We start from the raw sequence: 9,423 nt of genomic DNA, 5'->3' as shown, positions 1-9,423 counted from the left end.
GTAATATGTGTTCAGACCAGGGGCAATTTTAAATCAGGTATGCAAAAAGCCATATACAGCTTCTTCACTGGGGCCAGCCAGGCCTGCCACTGTGGTCTGTGCTTGGGATAAGCTTCATCTGGCCTTCTCAACTCCCAAGACACAAAGGGCAGATAAAATAGCACCATGGCAATTTCTAACAAATGCAATGAGTCAGTTCCTGTTAATGATGAGACCCCTGTGAGTCAGATCATTAGAGCTGATTTCCATTGCTCTTGCTGTTGTTGGGTTTTTTGTTTGTTTGTTTAAAGATATTTTAAAGATTCTTTACAACTGTTTTTTAAAGCACTTTTCTAAGGAAATAAGTCTTACAAGGTGATTGATCTCCATTTCCCATCCTCTCCCAGGAATTTTTGAGCTCATCGACAAGAAAGACAGCATTTCCAAAGTTGCTAAGTCCTTGCAATCTTCATGAAAACAGCTGGCTGGATAGAAGAAAAAGCCCCTGTTAGTGCTGTGGCAAGAGAGATGCCACAAAGGCAACTCACTCTATTAGTCACCAGAGAACCCACACCTCTAGATGGCAGGAAAAGCTTCCGAGTTTGCATGCTATATTAGGCCTCAAACAGAGACACATCTATTAGAAAGGAAAAGTAATCATCACTGCTGCTTCCAAGAAAACTGATTTTTAATTTTATAAAATCCATCCTGTAAAAGAAGCATCTGTACCTTGCTCTGCAGATTCATATGCTCCCCTCTCTCCGTACACATTAAGATTTAAGGTACTCGTCAGTGGGAAATATGTAGAATCTCCCACAGGACTGCAGTCTCTCCTTCAGTACTAACATATTAAACTAGACTTCTTAAACATTCATATTAATTAGTCTGCGAGGAACCATTATCAAAATATGGTGTGAATACATAATTATGAGGGTGTGTTGTCTGGCAGAAAAATGAGGGTCTGATCCTGCCTCCTCCCAAGTAAATGGCAGCTTCACCACTTGTTTTCGTATAAGCGACAGTGAGCCCTAAGGCAGCAGAAACGGGAGACAATTTTCCCCTTCCTGCCTCACTGGAAGCAGTGTCTCACCCATGCTGAGAAAGCACTTCGCCCCTCCTGGGTGGGGAGATAGAAGGAAGAGCGTTTGGCGGCTATTATCAATATTCATGTACAGCTGCAATTCACAGGCCTTATTCCCTGCTGAAATGTGCCATCAGCTGCAGCAGGGCTTGACCTGCAGAGAGGGGCAGACCCCTGTTACTGCCAGTCATGCATTCCTGGCTGTCCTCTAGGTGCATCAACTGTCCTGCTCCAGGAGAGGACAAAATGCTTCTCTGTGTGTCAGGGCTACCTTTATTGCCTGGTCCTGCTCATGTGAGAAGGGCCAGCAAACTGCCCTGCATGTCATAACATTTCAGCATAGACTGGAGGTTTCAGACAATGCAGAAGTTCAAATTCTGCCATTTCACTGGGCTAAGAACTAGGCAAACCCTTTGTTTGCCCCAGATAAATGCAGTGCCAGAACCTGTAAGATACAGCAAGCTATGTGTTAATTTTCAAATATCAGTCCTGCAGCTCATCTCTGATAAGGATCTTGTTTGTTTGTTTGGTTTTTTTTGTTTTGTTTTGTTTGGTCTTTTTTTCCCTAAATAAAAATATCATGATCTGGGAAATACAGAATGGGACTGAAAAGCTGGAAAGAGATCTCAGATTTGGTTTTTCTGCCACCTATTTGTTTGCAGCCTTGGGAGAATGTGAGGATATTATTTCTCCAGCCCCAACTGATGTCTTGTTTATAACTTGGTGCAAGAGCTTTCTCTGCTGTTTCCCATCCCAAAGTTTCCCTTCTTTTTGGCTTAGCCCCATGCAAAAGCAGTGTTTTTTGCTAGCACTAGAACATATCCTCCCTCCTATCCAGCATTTCTTTCTCTCTTGCAGTTCCTGTCTCTCCCATTCAGTACAGCAAAGTTGCTCTGCATTGAGAAGAGCAAGGGTAGAACACAGTCTTCTTCCCAGCTACCACCTCGCTGCCCTCCCTGCCTCAGTGCTCAGGGGACCAACTGTCCTGGCAGAGAGTTCAAAGTCAAGGTGTCCAAAGGTCCAGGTGCTCCACCACCCAACACAGCTGCCCTGCTGTTTTAGGGAATGACGCTCTGGCAAGGACATCTGCAAAGGGATTCCATTTCACCCTCTGGCGTAATGGTACAGGTGCTTAAAAACACCATCATGAGTTTTCCAGTCATGTGGCTGGATGGCTCTTACTGCAAGACAAGCAGCCTTAGAGATGGAAATCTCTTAATTACGCCTGTAACCTTGACAGTGGCAGTATGGACCTCCCCTTGGTGTCTTGCTGCAACAAGTTCCCAGCCCAGCCAACATCAGTGACCCTGGTGGTGGTTGGACGCTGAAGGCTGGATTGAAATCCACACGTTATTTTTACCAAACAACCGTTGCGTATCAGTACCAGTGAAGGTCACTTATTGTTTGGAGAAAACTGGATGTATAACAGGGCAGGCATTCACCGGGATTTTCGCCATATGCACAAAGGAGAATTTCAGAAATGCCTCCTAGATGTGTAGCTGTTTTCTTTTTTTGCATCTAGTTACTTCTAAAAATCTGGCCTTTGGTCACTGATCACTTGAACTGAACTGGTGCTTGTGAGAAGTGGAGAGGAAGAGAGAACCTTATCAAGTTAGCAGCCTTTTAACACTCAAACATCACCCTTTTTTATTAGAAGTTCCCCCACTTAAATGTTCTGTTGGCTTTTAGGAGAAGAAGCTGAAATACGTCAGGAGCTAAGAGAAAAGCTTATTCTCACCCTCTGTCTAAATGTTATATATCCTTGGGATTTCAGAGGTGTCCTGAGACTCACAGTGCCAAAAGCTTTAGTTTGGCTGAGATATACTTAGCCAGAAACCAATTCCCAAGCCTTGGATATTTTCACCAACTTTTACCTCTTTCTAAGCAATAGTCCTTCTGTAAAATTAAACAGTTAACAGTCCCTGCAAAATGAACATTTGCGAACTGGATTTAGTGAAGTCAGGACTGCATGTCGATGATGTGCTCAATAAAGTGCTTTAACCTGGGACCTTTAGCACAGCATTTGACTATGGCAGTGAATGTTTGACTAGAAATGCCATCAAAGCTGCAAGTGAAGCAGGCGGCTATAGTGACTGTACCTAGCCACTAGAGAGAGACATTATCCCATGTAGTAAACTGAAGCGTTTCACTTGCTGTCGTGGTTTAACCCCAAACAGCAACTAAGCTCTAACAGAACCGCCTGCTCACTGTCCTCTGTGGGACAGGGAGGAGAACTGGGAGGGTAAAAGTGAGAAAACTCATAAGTTTAGATGAAGGCAGTAAACTAGGGAAAGCAAAAGCTGTAAACTCAAGCAAAGAAACACAAGGAATTAATTCACCACTTCCCATGGGCAGGCAGGTGTTCAGCCATCTCCAGGAGAGCACGGCTCCTTCACATGTAATGGTGAATAGGGAAGACAAACACCATCAACTCCAAACATTCCCCCTTCCTTCTTGTTTCCTCCACTTTTACATGCTAAGCATGGTGCACATGGTGTGGAATATCCCTTTGGTCATTTGGGGTCAGCTGTACTGGCTGTGTCTCCTCCCAGCTTCTTGTGCACCTGCAACATCCTCACTGGTGGGATGGGCTGAGGAGCAGAAAAGGCCTTGGCTCTGTGTAAGCCCTGATCAGCAATAACTAAACGTCCCTGTGATATCAACCCTGTTTCCAGCACAAATCCAACACTCAGCCCCATACCAGCTACTGGGAAGAAAGTGAACGCTATTGCAGAATTAATTTTTTTAGTTAATTCAAAAACTGGCAAACTTCCAAATGTCCAGGGCCCTCACCTCAGAGCAAAGTATCCTGTTCATGTGGAGCACATGGCAGAACGGACTCACTGACTAAACCTCGAAGAGCAGTGGCTGTGGGAGCATCACATGTTGCATGTACAAGGTGGCCAGTCCAAAACACTGTAATACAGGGAAGGTGTTAAATTTATATTTCTATATTTTCAACCAAATCAGTGCATCTGCGGTTAGACAAGGGAAGAGGCAGGTTAACTGTTGTTCTTGGATGGAGCAGGGCAATGCTAATCAAGCCCATACAGGTGTAGCTTCTTGCAGTGCAACACTCAGGTACACACAGACTTTTTGGGTTTTACAGACAGATCCAGAGCCAGATTGTGTAAAATCGTTGCAGAACCTTCAGCATTAGAGTTCCTCTGTGGTGTGTGTTGAAATTAAGTAATGCCAGCCTTGTTTTGGCCAGGTATGTTATGATCCCTGTTTGCTCTGAAGTGCTCCTTTACAGATGTTACCTCCCCCTTCCAGATGGGGCGGTGTGTGGCTGGCTGAGCACGGTGCCTTTTGCATTTGTACATCTGCTTTTTCGGCTCTTCAGTGCTGATGCAAAGCCCTGTGTGACTGCTGGATTTGTAAAATGGACACGACAGTGCTCAGGTGCACTGTGGTGTCAGCAGTGACCTCGGAGGTTGCACCGGAGTTTAAATAGTTAATGTGGGCTGCCCAGTCCTGAGATTAACAGGTGCTCTTCTGATCGGAAAGGAGAACCGGGCAGACTAGAAACTGTCACGAACTGATAGCGGAAAGCTCCATAAAACTAACACTACATTCAGGCTGATAAATGTGCGGTGCGGACTTGGATAATGCCCGGAGGTCAAAAGCTGCACTTCTATTTGTAACGCCTGCCAAAACGCTCAGGCTTCCAAGCACAGGAAAATCTAGTTAAAGTAACAGCGGTGGGAAACGTAGGAAGTGCGATCGTGCTAAAAATGCATCTGGATACAAAACTGGCTTGTCCTGTGAATAAGCAGGATAGTGCCTGACGTGGAAGCCGGGCTGGGTATTTAACCTCAGTGATTTTCTGCAGGCAGGTGCCAGCTTTGAGCCCCGGAGGAATTCCTCGAGAGGGGAGTAAGCACCGCCTGCTGTTCTGATCTCTCACAAAGTACTGAGCAGGGATCTGCTGTTAGGATCAAGTGGTCATTTCCTACATGATTAGTTTTCTTTTAATGCAGGCAAGGAATGACACCAGCATAGCACGAATCCCTGTGTGTGCTGTTTAAGTTATTTGGGGAGTCATGCAGTTCTCCTTTTTGCTAACATGTAAACACTAGATAACAAGCATTTGATTTATGACTTCTAATTAATTATTTTATGTTGGTTCTTGAACTTTGAGTTAGAATTTATATTAGCATCTTTGTTTGCACCTGCACTTACTCTCAATTTCTCAAAATAGAGTAGAGGCTTGCTTGTGAAAATCCCACTGAATTTCACAGGTTGCTTTGAAAATCTCGGTAGTAGCACTTTAATGCTCTGAAGGTACAGGTTCAGCTGTATGCAAACATGCAAAGTCTCAGCCCTGGGTTTCCTCTAGGACTTAACTAGGTGCATGTTGAAAGTGAGCATTCAGTTTTTTGTCTTGCAAATTAGCAAGCACTCAACTGAGGGGAGTCCTCAATCATTATGCAAATAATAAATGGGTAAAATCCCCTTTTCTCTTCTTTTTATATAACAGCACATCTTTTAAAGTATCCTCAGAATTAATCAGTTGTAAGGATTGATTACTGTAAGGCATCACAAGCTGCTGGCATTAAAATATTAAAATTAAATCTCTTTAAACCTCCTTTTTAAAAAACTAAGCAAACCTGGGTGGCAGGCAGGGGTATTTCCTGACCAGCTGTGTTGGTTCCGAGAAGCTTTTCTCAAATCTGGCTTGACACTTTCTAGCATCTTATGAATGTTTCACACTTCTACATTTACAACATTTTAATACTGGAAAACTACCTGTACACATGACCGTTTATACGAAACAAAGTATGTGAAACATAGTCATGTATCACAGGATGGTGCAAGAAGCACTTGAAAAGTCTGTAAGTCAATAAAGAGTTTTGAGGTTATACACTGAGAGAAAAATATAGAATTATATACACATAACTACCATCTTGATGGCTGATATTAATCTTCTAAGATGAGACACATTAAAAAATGGAAAGGAAAATGCTATCCTCATTTTTCATAAGAAGAAAGGAGGGAGGGAGGGAAGGTGCAACACAGACTCACAGAAAGCAGAATAGTTTTCTGCTTCTCCTCAGTTTTCAAAAAGTGGACAAGGACAGGTCTCTCTGCTCCTCCTGTCCAACCAGTTGTCCCACTCCAGGGCAACACAGCATATTGGTATTTGCGTTTGCAATATGGATCTACCCTAAAATTCAGCAAGTTCAGACTGTTGTGCAGTGGGAATAGGAGGTTCAGAAACTTGCTTGAGACTTGAGCTCAGCTGTGAGGGTCTTCAGTTTCCTCCTGAAAGAAACCTCTTGTGACAAACTTGTGACATTCCCTGTCTACCACCTAATTCTAACTTCCTTTGACTTGTTCATAGGCACAACACAACTAACCTGACCTTGCAGGGAATGATTTGTTAAAGCTTTTCTTTCACAATTATAGTTTTACCTAATGCACAAAAAATATTTTCTCACCCAGATACAGATGCCCTCAGATGAGTGATCTTCCAGTAGTGTGTCTAAAAAGTCATTGACAGTTTTTACTTAGATATGGAGATGACGTAACGATGAGAGAGCGGCTGTCTTTGCAATACAAGAATTCCTGACGAGGGTAATGAGCACACAACTAAGATGCCATTGCTCAGTGTACCCAGGCCAGTTTTCATCTGTGTGCAAAAATGTGGATTTTGGGAACCCAGGTGGCCAGTGCTGTGTGCTTACACACTCGTGCTGTGTATATAGACTTAATAACTTTGCTGCTGAGGATACATTTCACCTTTGAGGAATGCCAAGGTTAAGTATTTTCACTAGTTTGAAGATGGGGAAACTGAGATGGGAGAAAGCCAATGGCTTGTATGAGGATGGAAGTCCTGGTTAGCTCAGGACTGTGAGGCTCACAGTTCTGTGTTCAGACCATGCAACCACAGCCCTGGGCAACAATAACAGGTTTCAGTTCACTCCCATTTGTGGAGGAAAATGAGACCATTCAAATAATTCCGTAGTCCCCTTCTCTGGAGTGGGAATGCATCCCATTAAAACACATAAAGAAATAAAGGTAGGCTAAGTTTATACCTGTCATCCTTTTTTTTTCCTCTCTGTTAATTGCATTGTCTCAGCATCCAAGTTCTAAAGGGCTTTGTAATTGACATGGCTGTTTATTAAAAGGAAACTTCTCAGGGTGGCTCAGCTTAATTGTATTCTCATTGGAGTGAAACAGGATGCTTGGCCCAAACCTTATTTCCTTCATTTCACTCCGTTCTATTCCAAGCACTTTTCCTGCATCCTGCAGTAAAATATCAGTGATGCTGCATCCCTTTGAGCCCGGGGCATTTGAAGGGATGCATGATCAGGGAAATTTTAATTTATCGATCTTGGAGGCAATGGGGATACCCACGTCTTACCATGGGCAATTCTTTAGAGCCACTTTTCCCAGTTTCCACTAGAGGGGTTACATGTTCTAGTTCAGAGCGCTGCAACAGCCCAGGATAAGATGGAGCCGCTTCTTGTCCACCTATATTTTTTACTGATACAGCTAACTCACAAATACAATAATGAGCTGACAGTACTGGGGCTTGAGGCCTTAATAACCATTACAAAAATCATTAATTACCAGAAAATTAGAGGGGTGTCTGTGAAGTGGTTAAATTTGCAACCTTCTGTCCACAAACAAGAAATCCGAAGGCTTGCCTGAATCACAGCTAACTTCCCACACATTGCTTATAAGCTCTATCTTGTTTATTTCTGCATATATTACTCTCAGTAAATGATTAGATTTGTCACCCATGACCCAGTATGCTGTTTGCAATTATTTCTTATATTAAATTAATTACTACATATTTACTTTGAGAAATTATGTATGGTATATCGATGCACGCATGTGTATGAGTGTATGTGAGCACATGAACTTTCCTGATTGCCTTTCCTCTTGTATGGCAAATTAAAAATAACAGGCATTGAAGCTGGCAGAGTTACACTGATGGGGAAACTAGCACAGTGGGAGGGGGGAAATTGCTACATAAATTTTTTTCCTTTGTATTTTAAGTATTTCCACTTATTTATTGAATTTTAAAGATACGGATAGTCTAATCTTCACTAGCAGATACATAAACACTTGTGGCTCTAAGTTTTAAGGGTGCTGGTGTGGACTGCACTCAGCCTCGCTTTTCCCACCTCCCACGTCTTGTGGATGCGCCTGGGTGGGGGGATCTGCAGACATATGGGCCCTCACCATATCTTTGGCACTTTGTGTAGCAGTAATACTACCCAGATAGATAACTAGGTTTCAGAATCAGATTCTTTGTGAATTACTTACTGGGTGAAAGTAACTCACATGGGTTTTGACTTTTTGCTGGGTAATGTAAAACCTCTCCTTTATGCAATGACAATTAATTAGAAGTAGCTCATTTTCTAGGAAAACTAAAGCCTATAGTACGTATAGAAACACCAGTCAATTTGGGCTCCTGTAGAGCTTTTTGGGTGGAATGGGTTTTATAACTTCATAAAAAGTTTTTGATTTCTGTTTCTATCTAATCTTTCAGATATTTCATCCTCTCAGATTTCTCTTTTGTGTTGTGCTTTATTTTCCATTGCAATGCTTTCTCTGTCTTCCCTGAACATAATTTCTTCTCAGCAGAATTCACCCCCAACAGCTTCTAAGTCTGAATTTACAGATCCATTGTGTTTGAGTGGGTTCAGAATGAGACAGAAATATTCACTTTTAATCTGTTATATTTCTGAGGTGTTAATTGCTTTGCCACCTCTTGTTTGCCACCCAGTTCAAACTGGCATCAACCCGAATGCTATGAGAAAGTCTTTTAATAATCTTCTAAGAAAATGATACAGAGTAATTTACTTCTACAACAAGTAACTTGCTTCAGGAAGGGGATCACTGGGATCAAGACAGTTGTGATAATGTGGATTTCAAATCATAAACACTTCAGTTTGAAAAGAGACCAGAATTATCCCTATTACAATACAAAATTTAAACAACCTTGTATGTTTTGTTACTTGTGTCTGTAAATTATAGTGTTCTTTATCCACGTAGAAGGGGTGGGTTGGAGCCTCCAATAGGTACCCATACTAATTCCTTTCCTGACTTTTTGACTCTGTTCCTTGCTTAACTCATAATGAATTCAGGGACGCTGGGTTTGACATCACCTCGGCAGATGATCTCAGTTACACCTCGCTGCAAAGCAGCAAGGCAGAGATGGGAGGGAATTGATATTGCTTTGAAAGAAATGGCCTCGTACCTTCACGGAGCAAATGTGTGTGTGAACCCTTCCTGACACACAAATGAACTGTGTTTTTTGAAGTATTACATTGTTTTGTCTTCTGGGCTGCCTGGAGTTCTTCCAAGCGCAAGTAACAAAGGCTCGAAGAAAGGATTCAAAACAC

This window comes from Myiozetetes cayanensis, unplaced genomic scaffold (genome assembly GCF_022539395.1).
Source record: "Myiozetetes cayanensis isolate MyiCay16 unplaced genomic scaffold, myiCay2020 scf3, whole genome shotgun sequence".
NCBI lineage: Eukaryota > Metazoa > Chordata > Aves > Passeriformes > Tyrannidae > Myiozetetes > Myiozetetes cayanensis.
This window is presented reverse-complemented; position numbering follows the sequence as displayed.